Raw genomic sequence first — 14,053 nt, 5'->3', positions numbered from 1 at the left:
GTTTTGATAAGTTGTTATATTGAAATTGCTAATAAAAATACTTTTTAAAAAAAAGATTACATCTAAAGGCAATGGACAGAACAAACACCATCAGATGTATTGCTGGATAAGTGCTTAATGGTTTCGGGGTTTTTTGGTACAGTGGTACATCGGGTTAAGTACTTAATTCATTCCGGAGGTCCGTTCTTAACCTGAAACTGTTCTTAACCTGAAGCACCACTTTAGCTAATGGGACCTCCTGCTGCTGCTGCTGCGCCGCCGGAGCACGATTTCTGTTCTCATCCTGAAGCAAAGTTCTTAACCCGAGGTAATATTTATGGGTTGGCGGAGTCTGTAACCTGAAGTGTATGTAACCTGAAGCGTATGTAACCCGAGGTACCACTGTATTTGTTTAAACACCATTTTTTTAAAAAATGGTGGTTTCTCCCCTGCACTGGCCATATTCCTGTATGCCAGCCATCCCCAACCCTGGCAGCCACCAGTTCCTTTGGACCTGCCAACTCGCATTGGCCCCCAGCCAGTACAGTGGCAGGACACTGCTGGGGCTGATGGGAATTGTAGTCCAAAGGCTGCTGGAGGCTGCCAAGGTGCAGAAGGATGCTTATTCAGTTCATTCCGTCTGCACTTGCTTCTCTTCCACTGACTCCATTTTTAAGGGGGAGGGCGAATGATATCGCAGTAGCAACAGATGCAAAATACACCCAGCCAATAGCTGCAGGGTCAGTAGCGGCAAGCTGGGCATCATGGGGTGCTTCAAGTCCCATGTACATGCCATGAGGGGCGACAGGTGCCAGTGATAACTGCAAGGTGTACACACCACCCATTCAGAGAGTTGACTAGGAGAGAATGGGTGTGCTGGTCCTGAGGGTTAACTGTGCGGCAAGATCCGAGTCCAGTCTGAGGTCGAGGGTGGGGTATGGAGGCTGTCCGTCAAAGCTGAAACTGGGTCCAAGGCAGGTAGTCGGGTGGGGTCAGGAACTCTGGCAGAAGAGCAGGACAGGGTGCAGGCAGGAACAGGCTACCAACAATGTTGTTCCTGCAACCTGGGACTGGGGCTGGCTGGCTTTTATCTGCCCCGAGGCATAGGGCGGCCGCGGTCCACAGGTGACTCGCCTCTCCTGGCCTGGAGGCGAGCACTCCTCCTGCGGGAACTTAGTTCCCTCTGCCTCTCTGCCCTGAGCCTCTGCAGCCCAGGAGAGGCTGGAGGGTTTACCGGACCCAGAGGCAACCTCAGCTTCCCCTGACGGGGCTGAGAGTGGAGCACCTGCAGGCAATGGGTCCTTCATCACCTCAGGAGCCAGAGCAGACTCAGCTGGTGCCTGCACCTGAGGATCCAGCACAGGTGAGGACCCTTCAGGCTCAAGCCCGAGCACTGGCTCAGCTGGTTCTGGAGGCGGGGAATCCTGTGCAAGCTGGCATTCCTCAGGTTCAGCCTCTGAGTCTGAATCCCAGGCCATCACAATGGGGAAGGGGGTCATAAGAAGAGCCCTGACGGATCACGACATTGGCCCATCTAGTTCAGGATCCTGTTTTCACAGGGGCCAACCAGACACCCCAATAGGGGATAATATATCTTGGGAATTTATGATAAAGAATTTGGAACTAATGGACATTGGACAATCATTTATAAAAGGAATAAAAGTGATATGTTCTGATCAAAAAGCAAAATCGATAGTAAATAACATAATGACAGAAAATATTGAAATCACGAAAGACAAGACAAGGGTGTCCATTATCACCATTACTATTCATATCAGTACTGGAAATCTTCCTAGGGACAATAAGGAGAAATGAAAAAATAAAAGGAATTTCAATTGGTCGGAAGGAACATAAAGCCTTTGCGGATGACTTGGTATTAACAATAGAAGAACCACTAACCAGTGCCAAGGAAGTACTAGAAGAGATTGAACAATTCGGACACGTAGCAGGTTCTAAATTGAACAAAAAGAAAACTAAAATGATAGTTTGAAATATGAAACAAGACTTGGTGAATATGTTGTAGCAACAGATTGATATAGAAGTGGTCAAAAAAATCAAATATTTAGGAATATGGTTAACGTCAAAGAATACAGATCTTTTTCAGAATAATTATACTCCAGTGTGGAACGGAATTAAAAGAGAACTGGAAGTATGGGGAAGGATGAAATTATCATTTTGGGGAAGGATTGCTGTTGTTAAAATGAATGTGCTACCAAAGATGTTATTTTTATTTCAATCAATTCCAATAATCAAGGCGGCAGCAATTTTTAAAGAATGGCAGAAGATGGTTTCAAGATATATCCGGCAGAGGAAGAAACCAAGAATTCAATATAAGAGATTATATTGGAAAATTTTCAGACAGGATTGATGGAAGTTAAACAAATTGAATAAGATGTAGAAGTATGTTTAATTACTGTTGAAAATGATATGTTAAAAAACTAATAAAAATTATATATATATATATATATATATATATATATATATATATATATATATATATATATATATATATGAAATGTAAAGAAAAGCAAGGAACTTTTTATCATATGTGGTGGGAATGTAAAAAAGCGAAAAACTTCTGGGAAATGATATATAATGAGATGAAAAAGATGTTGAAATATACATTTATTAAAAAACCAGAAGCATTTTTACATGGCAGTGTAGGGGATGATATTGATAGACAGGATTGTAAGTTGTTTTTATATGCAATGGGGCAGCAAGAATATTATTGGCACAAAAATGGAAGCAAGAAGAATTACCGACGAAAAAAGAATGGCAAATGAAATTAATGGACTATGCCGAATTAGATAAATTAACAGGAAGGATTTGAAACCTGTGGGATCAGAGATTCTTAGAAGACTGGAGTAAATATTTGAACTATTTGAAAAGCAACTGTAATAAACAGATTACGCTAGTAGGATTGCAAGAAGTTTTGTAAGGAGGACTATTTGAAACATTGCAAGAAAGACTACAATGAGAATTATTAGTTAAAGACAGTTAAAAGTAACAGAGAAATTAAGAAATGCAGAACAAGCAATAGAGAACGGAAAATCTTTAGAAGTTGTTGACGGAAGTCTAAAATATTGTATACGATAGAAAGTTATGTTAAATGATTGTAGGAAATGGTATGTTAAAAAAAACCATGAAAATGTGTGTGTGTGTGTGTAGAGCCCTCTCTACTTCCTATGGTTACCAGCCACTGGTATTCAGAAACCTCACTTGCTGGATCATCACCTTGTCGTGGTAAGTAGGCTTGCATGTTCCTATGACCCTTGTGAGCGAAGCTGTCGGGAATCTCGTACTCCCAGCAGGTAAAATCAAAGGGAAGGAACTAGACAAAGAATGAAGAAGAAGAAGAAGAAGAAGAAGAAGAAGAAGAAGAAGAAGAAGAAGAAGAAGAAGAAGAAGAGGAGGAGGAGGAGGAGGAGGAGGAGGAGGAGGAGGAGGAGGAGGAGGAGGAGGAGGAGGAGGAGTTTGGATTCGATATTCTGCTTTATCACTACCCGACGGAGTCTCAAAGTGGCTATCTTTCTCCTTTCCCTTCCTCCCCCACAACAAACACTCTGTGAGGTGAGTGGGGCTGAGAGACTTCAGAGAAGTGTGACTCGCCCAAGGTCACCCAGCATGTGGAGGAGCGGAGACACGAACCCAGTTCACCAGATTACGAGCCTGCGCTCTTAATCACTACACCACACTGGCTCTGATGATCCAAGAAGTCCTCAACGGCTGAACAGGTGGATGGTAACAAGTGGTATGTTGCAACTGCTGTGAAGGCGGATGAAGGCTGCAGCAGATACGAATCTACCAGTCGTCGTGACTACTCATGCCATCAGAACAGAGCCTTACTGCAAAGAATGTGCGTTGGTCAGCGTGCACTGATCTACACACATAAAACAAATTCACGCACAGGCGTATTCCAAAAACCCATCCCAAACCCCCAAAGCCCCATGGTGACTGGTAAATGATAACAGGGGCAGGACCATGAAATCTGGAAGCCCCTAGTCATGAACCGGCACATGGGCGGTGGATACAGATTCAGTCATTCTGACTCAAGGAACAAGGCAGTTGAGCAGATCAGCAGCTGTATCCATGACTTTGTCAGATAACACAGATAACGAGCATCCTGAACGCAGAACTGCCATCATTGCAAGAGAGCTGTGACGTTTTAATATCGATATTGCCGTGCTTCAAGAGACTCGAAGAGCAGGCAAGGGACAACTGAAGGAAGAAAAAGGAGGCTACACATTCTTCTTGAAAGGTCTATCTGAACAAGAACGTCGAATACATGGGTAGGCTTCACTATCGAAAACAATCTTGTGAAGCTCCTGTCAGAAGTCCCTACCTGCATTAATGAGTGGCTCTCAAACTCTTTGAATAAAACTCACCAAAAACCAACAGGCTACTATTATGCACCGACACTGGATGCCGATGAAGACATTAAAGAAAATTATTACTCTCAGCTGGATACTGTCCTATCAGAGACGCCTAAGGAAGATAAAATTATCCTCCCTCACAGTCACCATTCCAAACAACCCTTAACAAACTACAGTTCCCATAATTCTTTGAGGAAAGAACATGCTTTGGATGTGCTTTCAAGGTCTAGGGCAACATTCCCCCAAATGTTCCTCTTCCCCCATGGATCACTTGAGGGTCTTGGCAGACCACTCAATGTGTTTTTTTCCTTCTGCCTGTTGCTCTAGTTAAAATGCACTGTGATAGATTTATGATTTTTAATTGTATTTTTACAGACATACTGCAGAACACCTGAATGAGGTTCACGGACCACAGTTTGGGAACCCTAGTATAGTGTGTGCACAGACCGGCTTCCCTCAGACCCAGGAATACCCAGGCCATTGGGGAAGACTGGAATAGGATGAGTGGCTTACTGGGAACGGATTCCGGGAAAATAGTTTGCAGTTTGCAGATAATTGTAGTGACTATTACTAATTAACACGGGACACAGACTGGACTACCAGCCCCATTCAAATGAATGGGAGATTCATATGTTTTATCTCTGTGTGTGTGTATTTGGGCTGGTTGTTTTTTAGTTGTGTCAGATACTGTATGTAATGATCTCCTGGGATGGTTAACGATTCTGTTCAGGCAGCTTTCCACCTTGACCAACAGTTGGTAATGATTGAAGGAACCAAAATATTCCAGGAATTGGGTGCATCCGGAAGTGCCAGCAGTTGGGTGTTTTAAGCACTTGCTTGTTGGCGCCAGACTTTTCTGATGCTCAGGAGGACTCTGTCCCATTCAGCAGCAGACTGTGTCGTTTTTAACAGATGGGCTTTAAAATATGTAATGTATTTTCTATTGTCTGATTTTCACTGGTAATCTTTTTTTTAATTGTTTTTAACATATAAATGATAAAATGTACCACAAAACTTATCACTTATACAATCTTTTTAGACTTCCATCAGCACCTCTGATGATCCACCGTTTTAACCACTTCTTATGCATTTCTTAACTTTATATTTTCTGAAGGAAATCAGCCCTGAGGGCTCACTGGAAGGACAGATCGTGAAGCTGAGGCTCCAATACTTTGGCCACCTCATGAGAAGAGAAGACTCCCTGGAAAAGACCCTGATGTTGGGAAAGATGGAGGGCACAAGGAGAAGGGGACGACAGAGGACGAGATGGTTGGATAGTGTCTTCGAAGCTACAAACATGAGTCTGACCAAACTGCGGGAGGCAGTGGAAGACAGAAGTGCCTGGCGTGCTCTGGTCCAGGGGGTCACGAAGAGTCGGACACGACTAAACGACTAAACAACAACAACAACAACTTTATATTGCCTTTACATCTCTTAACAAATCATCCTTCCCCTTCTCCAATTTTGCAATACTTCCAATAATACTCCTCACAAAACTTCTTGCAAACCTACAAACGTCGTCTGATCTTCACAAATACTTTTCAAGTAGTCCATAAATTTACTCCAGTCTTCCGTGAATTTCTGGTCCCGCCGGTTGCAAATCCTTCCTGTTAGTTTATCTAATTCTGCGTAGTCCATTAACTTCATTCTCCATTCTTCAATCCTCAGTAATTCTTCTTGCTTCCATTTTTGGGCCAGTAATTGCTGCTGTTGTTGCATATAAAAAGAGCTTATATTCCTTTCTATTTATATCACTCCCCACAATGCCGTTCACTGGTAATCTTTTACGATACTTGTAAAACACTTAGAGCCCTTCCCTCAAACAAATGGTTAAGCAGTACAGTGGTACCTTGGTTCCCAAACGGCTTAGTTGTCAAACAAATCGGCTCCTGAATGCTGCAAACCCAGAAGTAAGGGTTTTTTGGAAGCCGAATGTCTGACACGGCTTCCGCAGCTTCCAATTGAGTGCAGGAAGCTCCTGCAGCCAATTGGAAGCCACACCTTGGTTTTCGAATGGTTTCGGGAGTCGAACAGATTCCTGGAATGGGTTAAGTTTGAGAACCAAGGTACTGTTAGAATTCCTGCTCCATGATTGCAGTCATAGGATTGTTGTCTTTCACATGGTGGTATATGTTTTGACAGAGTGGGGAGTGACAGAAACAGGATGTTTGTGTTACTGTGTTCCGTGAAGTGGGACTATTGTCCTTTGTTTTATTATGCTGCGGGACTATTGCTAGAGAGAGAGGGAGCCATGTTGCAGTGCTCTGTGTGTGTTTATATGTAAATAAAGTAGATTGGTCAAAATGCTGAGTTGCTGAGGTCTGTCACGCAAGGTGCGCAAACTCTGCAGACCCCTAAGTGTGCCAGTGTCGGTTGGCATCGGTTGCTGTTATGGTCAGGCTAAAGAAAGCTTTTGAAGCTCCCGAATGATCAACTAGGAAGAAGAAAACATGCCAGTCGGGTGTACACTTGAGTGTAGGCTGAACTCCTGACAGGTGTTGTTGTTGTTTAGTCGTTTAGTCGTGTCCGACTCTTCGAGACCCCATGGACCAGAGCACGCCAGGCATTCCTGTCTTCCACTGCCTCCCGCAGTTTGGTCAAACTCATGCTGGTAGCTTCAAGAACACTATCCAACCATCTCGTCCTCTGTTGTCTCCTTCTCCTTGTGCCCTCCATCTTTCCCAACATCAGGGTCTTTCCCAGGGATTCTTCTCTTCTCATGAGGTGGCCAAAGTATTGGAGCCTCAGCTTCACGATCTGTCATTCCAGTGAGCACTCAGGGCTGATTTCCTTAAGAATAGAGAGGTTTGATCTTCTTGCAGTCCATGGGACTCTCAAGAGTCTCCTCCAGCACCAGAATTCAAAAGCATCCATTCTTCGGCGATCAGCCTTCTTGATGGTCCAGCTCTCACTTCCATACAGGTACCACTGTATATAAATTGTCTAAATAAATCAGCGAATGAATCGCAGAATTGTAGAGCTGCAAGGGACCCAGAGAGTCATGAAGTCCAACCCCCTTCATTGCAGGAATCACAACTAATAGAGCAGAGGATGCCAGAGTAACTACCCTACATAAAGCCCCATGGATGGGGCCCATTGAGATTTCCATAGTGCCATTTGCCCTGGCAAATGTGCCACTCTCCCACACCATTCAAGGAAGTGCAAACCTCCCTTTTGAGCTGCAAGGGCACTTTTTTTCCCCATAGCAGACAACTTTCTGAAGAACATGCTCTTTCTTCACACTGCTCAATCCCCAAGTTAAACCTGGCTGGGTGTTTCTGTGACAGCTGTGAACCCCTTTGCTGCGGTTTTCCTCATACTTCACATCCATGACGGAGAGTCGGGTAGTGGCTTGTTGCTAAGGAACTATTCTTCAAACCAAGGAAGAGAGTAAACTTACTGGTTTGGTATTTAGTTATCCCAGAATTGTCTGCAATCACCTCTCAAGAGAAATTCCCAGGGCAGTTTACCTTACATGGAAATGGGAAGGGAAAACACCTCTATACCCCAACATTGAAATACAAGTAAAATACTCCTGACCATCTGAAGAGGGCCACCCACATAAAACTATGGATCTAAGTCCAGGATCTAAAATATTAGCTGTACAGTGGTACCTCAGGTTACATACGCTTCAGGTTACAGACTCCGCTAACCCAGAAATAGTACCTCAGGTTAAGAACTTTGCTTCAGGTTGAGAACAGAAATCGTGCTCCGGCGGCGTGGCAGCAGCAGGAGGCCCCATTAGCTAAAGTGGTGCTTCGGGTTAAGAACGGACCTCCGGAACAACTTAAGTACTTAACCCGAGGTACCACTGTACCAGAGAGTATTATTAAGAACATAGGAAGAGTCTTTCGGAGCAGGCCAGTGGACCACCTAGTCCAGCATCCTGTTCTCAAGTTAGCCAAACAGATGCCTCAAGCAGGCAGGATTCAAGCACAAGTCCATTCTCCCCTCCTGTGGCTCCCAGAAACTGCAATTCAGAAGCACTTCCTGCCTCTGACAGTGGAGGTGAAGCATGCCCATCATGGCTAGTAGCCATCGATAGCCCTCTCCTCCTCCATGAATTTGTCCAACCCCTTTTTAAAGCCGTCCAAGTTGGTGGCCATCACTGCATCCTGTGGGAGTGAGTTCCACAGGTTAACTACGCCCTGCATGAAAATCATTCTTTTATATGGTTTTATTATGTTGTATGTTGCTCTGAGAAGTTTTCCTAGCAGAGCAGAATATAAATTTATTATTATTATTATTATTATTATTATTATTATTATTATTATTATTTGCTTTTTGAACTGGAGAGATGGAAGATTGAGCTGAAGATCTCAGGACACGAACAAAGCTCTTTCTTGGCAATAGTGAGACTGCATTAACTGGCAGACTGATCGGTCTGGGAGGACAGAATGAGCTGGCTTGCTTTAATCTGTTATTATTATTTTGCTATTCTCGGTTTCTTTGTCACGGGCTAGCAAGGTGTGCGTGTGTGAGAGAGAGTTGGCCTTGATGGATATATGAGTAAGCAAATTAAGGACAAGTGAACCAGGGACTCTGCATACCTGAAGGGGGTGGGGTCAAATGCAAAAGGTTACACCAGTATAAATAATAATAGCAGCCATGCTAGAAGGTCGTGCAACTGGAATCTAATTACAATGTGCAAACTTTATCAGGTCCAAAGGACTAGTGAGTGTATATGGCATGGGATTTACAAGACAGTTTCTGGCTGGATCGCAACTAAACTATTCTAGACTTTAAATTTATTTCAGGGGAGTGAGAATAATGCAAAAGTGCAGCAAAACCTTATAGCCATCCACCACACCAAGGCATTGTTCAGAAGTGCCCAAACGATGGGGTGAAGAGTGAGTCCGATGACCAACTGCTGTGAAACGTTTCCTTCCAAGCAAATTAACAGTTCTTGACTTTGTTCCCAATTCAGCACTGGGTTTTTTCTGCAATTCCTGCCGTCTTTCTAACAAGCGACTGCATATGGAATACTGTGTGCAGTTCTGGTCACCTCCCCTCAAAAAGGAGATTGTAGAGTTGGAAAAGGTTCAGAAAAGGGCAACCAAAATGATCAAAGGGATAGAGAGACTTGCTTATGAGGAAGAGTCGCAGCGTTTGGGACTTTTTAGTTTAGAGAAAGAGGGGGTAAGAAGCGACAGAATAAGAGATTGCACAATTCTGCATGGCATGGAGAAAACTGATAAAAGTTTTTTGCCCTCCTAACTCTCAAACTTGTGAGCATCCACGGAAGCTGAATATAAAAGAAGGTACGTCTTCACAAAGCACATAGATAAACACAGGAGGCTGAGATGGCCACCAACCTAGATAGACAAAGGACAACTGTGACTTCAAAGAAGAATGGTAACTTTTTATGAATTACCGTATTTTTTGCACCACAACACTCACCTTTTTCCTCCTAGAAAGTAAGGGGAAATGTCTGTGTGTGTTATGGAGGAAATGCCTACGGGTGGCATGCCTACGGATTTTCCTCCTCTAAAAACTACGTGCGTGTTATGGTCGGGTGCGTGTTATAGAGCGAAAAATACGGTATTTAAAAAGACAACAAAATGAATTGGACTCCTTGGCAGGTTTTGAATAAACATACACAAATTTATTGATTGATAACATGGTAGACAGATAATAATAATAATAATAATAATAATAATAATAATAATTATATCCCGCCCTCCCCAGCCGAAGCCGGGCTCAGAGTGGCTAACAACAGTAAAAGTAATACGGCATTGTATAAATACAGCATTGTATAAATAAGGATTTATAATATGCAGAGAATAATATGTGTTGAGAAATCAGAGAGAGGAGCTGAGGGAAGTTTTTTGGGGGAGGGTTTGATGGGGAGGTGGGGGAAAAGGGGCAAATAATGAATATGATATGTTTTGATATTTTGTTATGTTGAAATTGTTAATAAAACTTTTTTTTAAAAAAAAAAAGGATTGGACAAATTCATGGAGGGAAGGGCTATCGATGGCTACTAGCCACCATGGCTATGTTCCTTCTCCACAGTTAGAGACACTAATCCTCCTGAATACCAATTGCTGGAAGCCACAGGAGGGGAAAGTTGCTCCTGTGCTTGAATCCTGCCCGTGGGCTTCCCACTGGGGCATCTGGGTGGCCACTGTGAGAGTAGCAGGCTGGACTAGAAGGGTAATTGGCCTGATCCAGCAGGCTCTTCTTACGTTCTTATGAGACAGAATACTGACCCATCTACCCTGTTATTGATGACAGTGATGCGTGGCAGCTCTCCAGCACACATGACTCTGTCCACTCTGCCCCTCATCAACTTCTTCCGCCTGAGGCAACTTCTTCCCTTTGCCTCATAGCAGGGCCGGCACCTGTCTAGGCCTTTAACCACTGCAGCTGGTCAAGATCTGTTGCTGCATCCCACACAGCTCTTAAAGGCACAGGAGCTCTGCCAGAAACGGAGGAAGGGAGAGTTATGAATCGCAGCAGACTCCCTCCCTGCTCCCTTTAAGAGTTTTTGTCCATTTTTTTTACTCTGCCCAAGAGAAACTGCACCAGAAGACCTGTAACTTAACTCCAGAGCCCTGCAACAGCTTGGCTTATTAATCCACATCAGAGCTGCAATCATCCAGGGACCAATTGACACTTATCTCTCGGTCGTTTCCGAACGGTGAGTTGGATTACTGCCTAATGATATTATACTTTCACCCACAGGGCTTTCAGTTTCCCGATTAGCTGGGCTGCTTTAATTGCTCACGCCACATCTTGTGATTGCTGCTGTATAAGAAGGTCACATGCACCGACCTCTTTCTAGGGAACGGCCCAACTCCAGGCCACAGAGGACGTTCTGCGGCTCAGCACCTCCAACACATGGCCAGCAAAGCGTCAGGAACATGCCCAGAGAGGAATCTGAACACAGGGCAGTGAGGGGTGCCCATTTTCATAGAATCGAGAAATTGCAGAGATGGAAAGGACCCTAAGGGCTATTTGCCAACCCCTGGAATACGTGCCTTTCAACTAAATCATCCATGATAGATGACCATGCAACCACTGCTTAAAAAAAGGAAGAACAGTCCACAACCTCCCAAGGGAGTTTGGAATCTGTTGCATTTATTTACAACCTTTTTCTCCAATGAGGTCAAAGTGGTTCTCCCAATTCCTCATTTAATCCCCACAACAGCCTTGTGAGGTAGGCTGAGAGTCAGTGACTGGCCCTCAAGGTCACCCAGTGAGCTTCGTGACTGAGTGAGGATTCGAGCCTTGGTCTCCGAGGCCCTAGTCCAGTACTCTAAGCATTACACTAATGTCTTTTGGGCGGTTTCGTTTTAATGTATCCCTGTGAGTTGTATCTACAGTGGTACCTTGGGTTAAGTACTTACCGTATTTTTCGTTCTATAAGACGCACCAGACCATAAGATGCACCTAGTTTTTGGAGGAGGAAAACAAGGGAAAAAATATTCTGAATCCCAGAAGCCAGAACAGCAAGAGGGATCGCTGTGCAGTGAAAGCAGCAATCCTTCCTCCTGTTCTAGCTTCTGGGATAGCTGCACAGCCTGCATTCGCTCCATAAGACGCACAGACATTTCCCCTTACTTTTTAGGAGGGAAAAAGTGAGTCTTATAGAGCAAAAAATACGGTAATTCGTTCCGGAGGGCCGTACTTAACCTGAAACTGTTCTTAACCTGAAGCACCACTTTAACTAATGGGGCCTCCTGCTGCTGCTGCGCTGCCGGAGCACGATTTCTGTTCTCATCCTGAAGCAAAGTTCTTAACCTGGCATTTCTGGGTTAACGGAGTCTGTAACCTGAAGCGTATGTAACTTGAAGTATATGTAACCCGAGGTACCACTGTATTTGGTTGTGAGTTGCTTTGAGTTGCCATTGGAAAGAAAAAGTGACCAATAAATTTAATAAATGGCAGCAACACTGACTCTCCCAATGTAAGACCTGCATTAAGGTGGCTTGGATGAAGGGTGCCAACTGACTTCAAAAAGATAGCCCATCCTGCTCTTGTGCTTCTAAGCCAATCTACACCTTTCCTGGTACATTATGGGGGCACTCATAAACCAAAGTTCCTAACATCACCCACACTGTGCTCCTGTGCATTTTTTTTGGGGGGGGGGGAGAAACATGCCAGTGTTGTACCTCCTCTTCCAGACTTGCAGCAGCCTTTTTTCCAGCAAAATAGAGAGCCAGGGCAACAGTGGGGCGAGGTTCCCTTACAGCAGTCTCATCCAACCTTGCATTCCCAGGTGTTTTTAAACTACAACTCCAAGCCAGGTCACTCAGTGGTCAGGTGATGGGAGCTGGCACTTCAGCAACATCCAGGGATCCTCTGTTGAAGGACTCTGTAGCCTAGAGTTAAGCTGTGCAGTGTTCTTAGGCTCCATGATAACTGGAGATGGTGACAGCAGCCACGAAATTAAAAGACGCCTGCTTCTTGGGAGAAAAGCAATGAAAAACCTAGACAGCATCTTAAAAAGCAGAGACATCACCTTGCCAACAAAGGTCCGTATAGTTAAAGCTATGGTTTTCCCAGTAGTGATGTAGGGAAGTGAGAGCTGGACCATAAAGAAGGCTAATCACCAAAGAATTGTTGCTTTTGAGTTATGGTGCTGGAGGAGACACTTGAGAGTCCCATAGACTGCAAGAAGATCAAACCTCTCCATTCTGAAGGAAATCAGCCCTGAGTGCTCAATGGAAGGACAGATCCTGAAGCTGAGACTCCAATACTTTGGCCACCTCATGAGAAGAGAAGACTCCCTGGAAAAGACCCTGATGTTGGGAAAGATGGAGGGCACAAGGAGAAGGGGACGACAGAGGATGAGATGGTTGGACAGTGTTCTTGAAGCTACCAGCATGAGTTTGACCAAACTGCGGGAGGCAGTGGAAGACAGAAGTGCCTGTCGTGCTCTGGTCCAGGGGGTCATGAAGAGTCGGACACGACTAAACGACTGAACAACAACATTTCTGGAGAAAGTAAGCTTCAGATATTGTGGCTGCTCTGGAAATGCATGAGTAAAAAGGGAGCCATGACCCTCTGATTAAAGGAGTTGCCCGTTGCGGAAGGACTTCCCCAAGGCTGGTGAACCACAAAGCCTTTCAAGAATTTAGGCGAGGTCACCAACATGAAATCACTTTTGCAAACCCAGGGATTATAATAACAAAAGACCTGGGTATTAAACTAGGCGGTGCATTTATTCACGGTGTGGACGGACTTGTTCCCAGTGCCTCTTACGAAAGAGGAGGCACCTTCTGGGAAAGAGAGTCAGCTTCTTCAAAGCAACAGCGTCTGAAATGCAACCGTCTGCCAAGGGAGCTTCAAGGGTTTGCAGGAAGCAGTGATTTGCATATTAAGCTGCTTTCTGCTGAGTCAGACCACAGGCTCATCTAGATTGTATTGTACACAATAACTGGCAGCAGCTCTCCAGGGTCCAATTAGTGCTCGGACGGCCATTTCAGGCCCATTTTGAACGACTGATAAGAGATTGCAGGGAAAGTATTTTAATTTACTACGTTTGCATCCCTTGTCTGTGCTCCGGGAAGCTCAAAACAGCATACCGTATTTTTTGGTCTGTAAGACGCACCAGACCACAAGACGCACCTAGTTTTTGGAGGAGGAAAACAAGAAAAAAAATATTCTGAATCTCAGAAGCCAGAACAGCAAGAGGGATCGCTGTGCAGTGAAAGCAGCAATCCCTCTTGCTGTTCTGGCTTCTGGGATAGCTG

Source organism: Podarcis melisellensis, assembly GCF_964234715.1.
Source record: "Podarcis melisellensis genome assembly, chromosome: 16".
Taxonomy (NCBI): Eukaryota; Metazoa; Chordata; class Lepidosauria; order Squamata; family Lacertidae; genus Podarcis; species Podarcis melisellensis.
Note: the sequence above shows the minus strand (reverse complement) of the source record.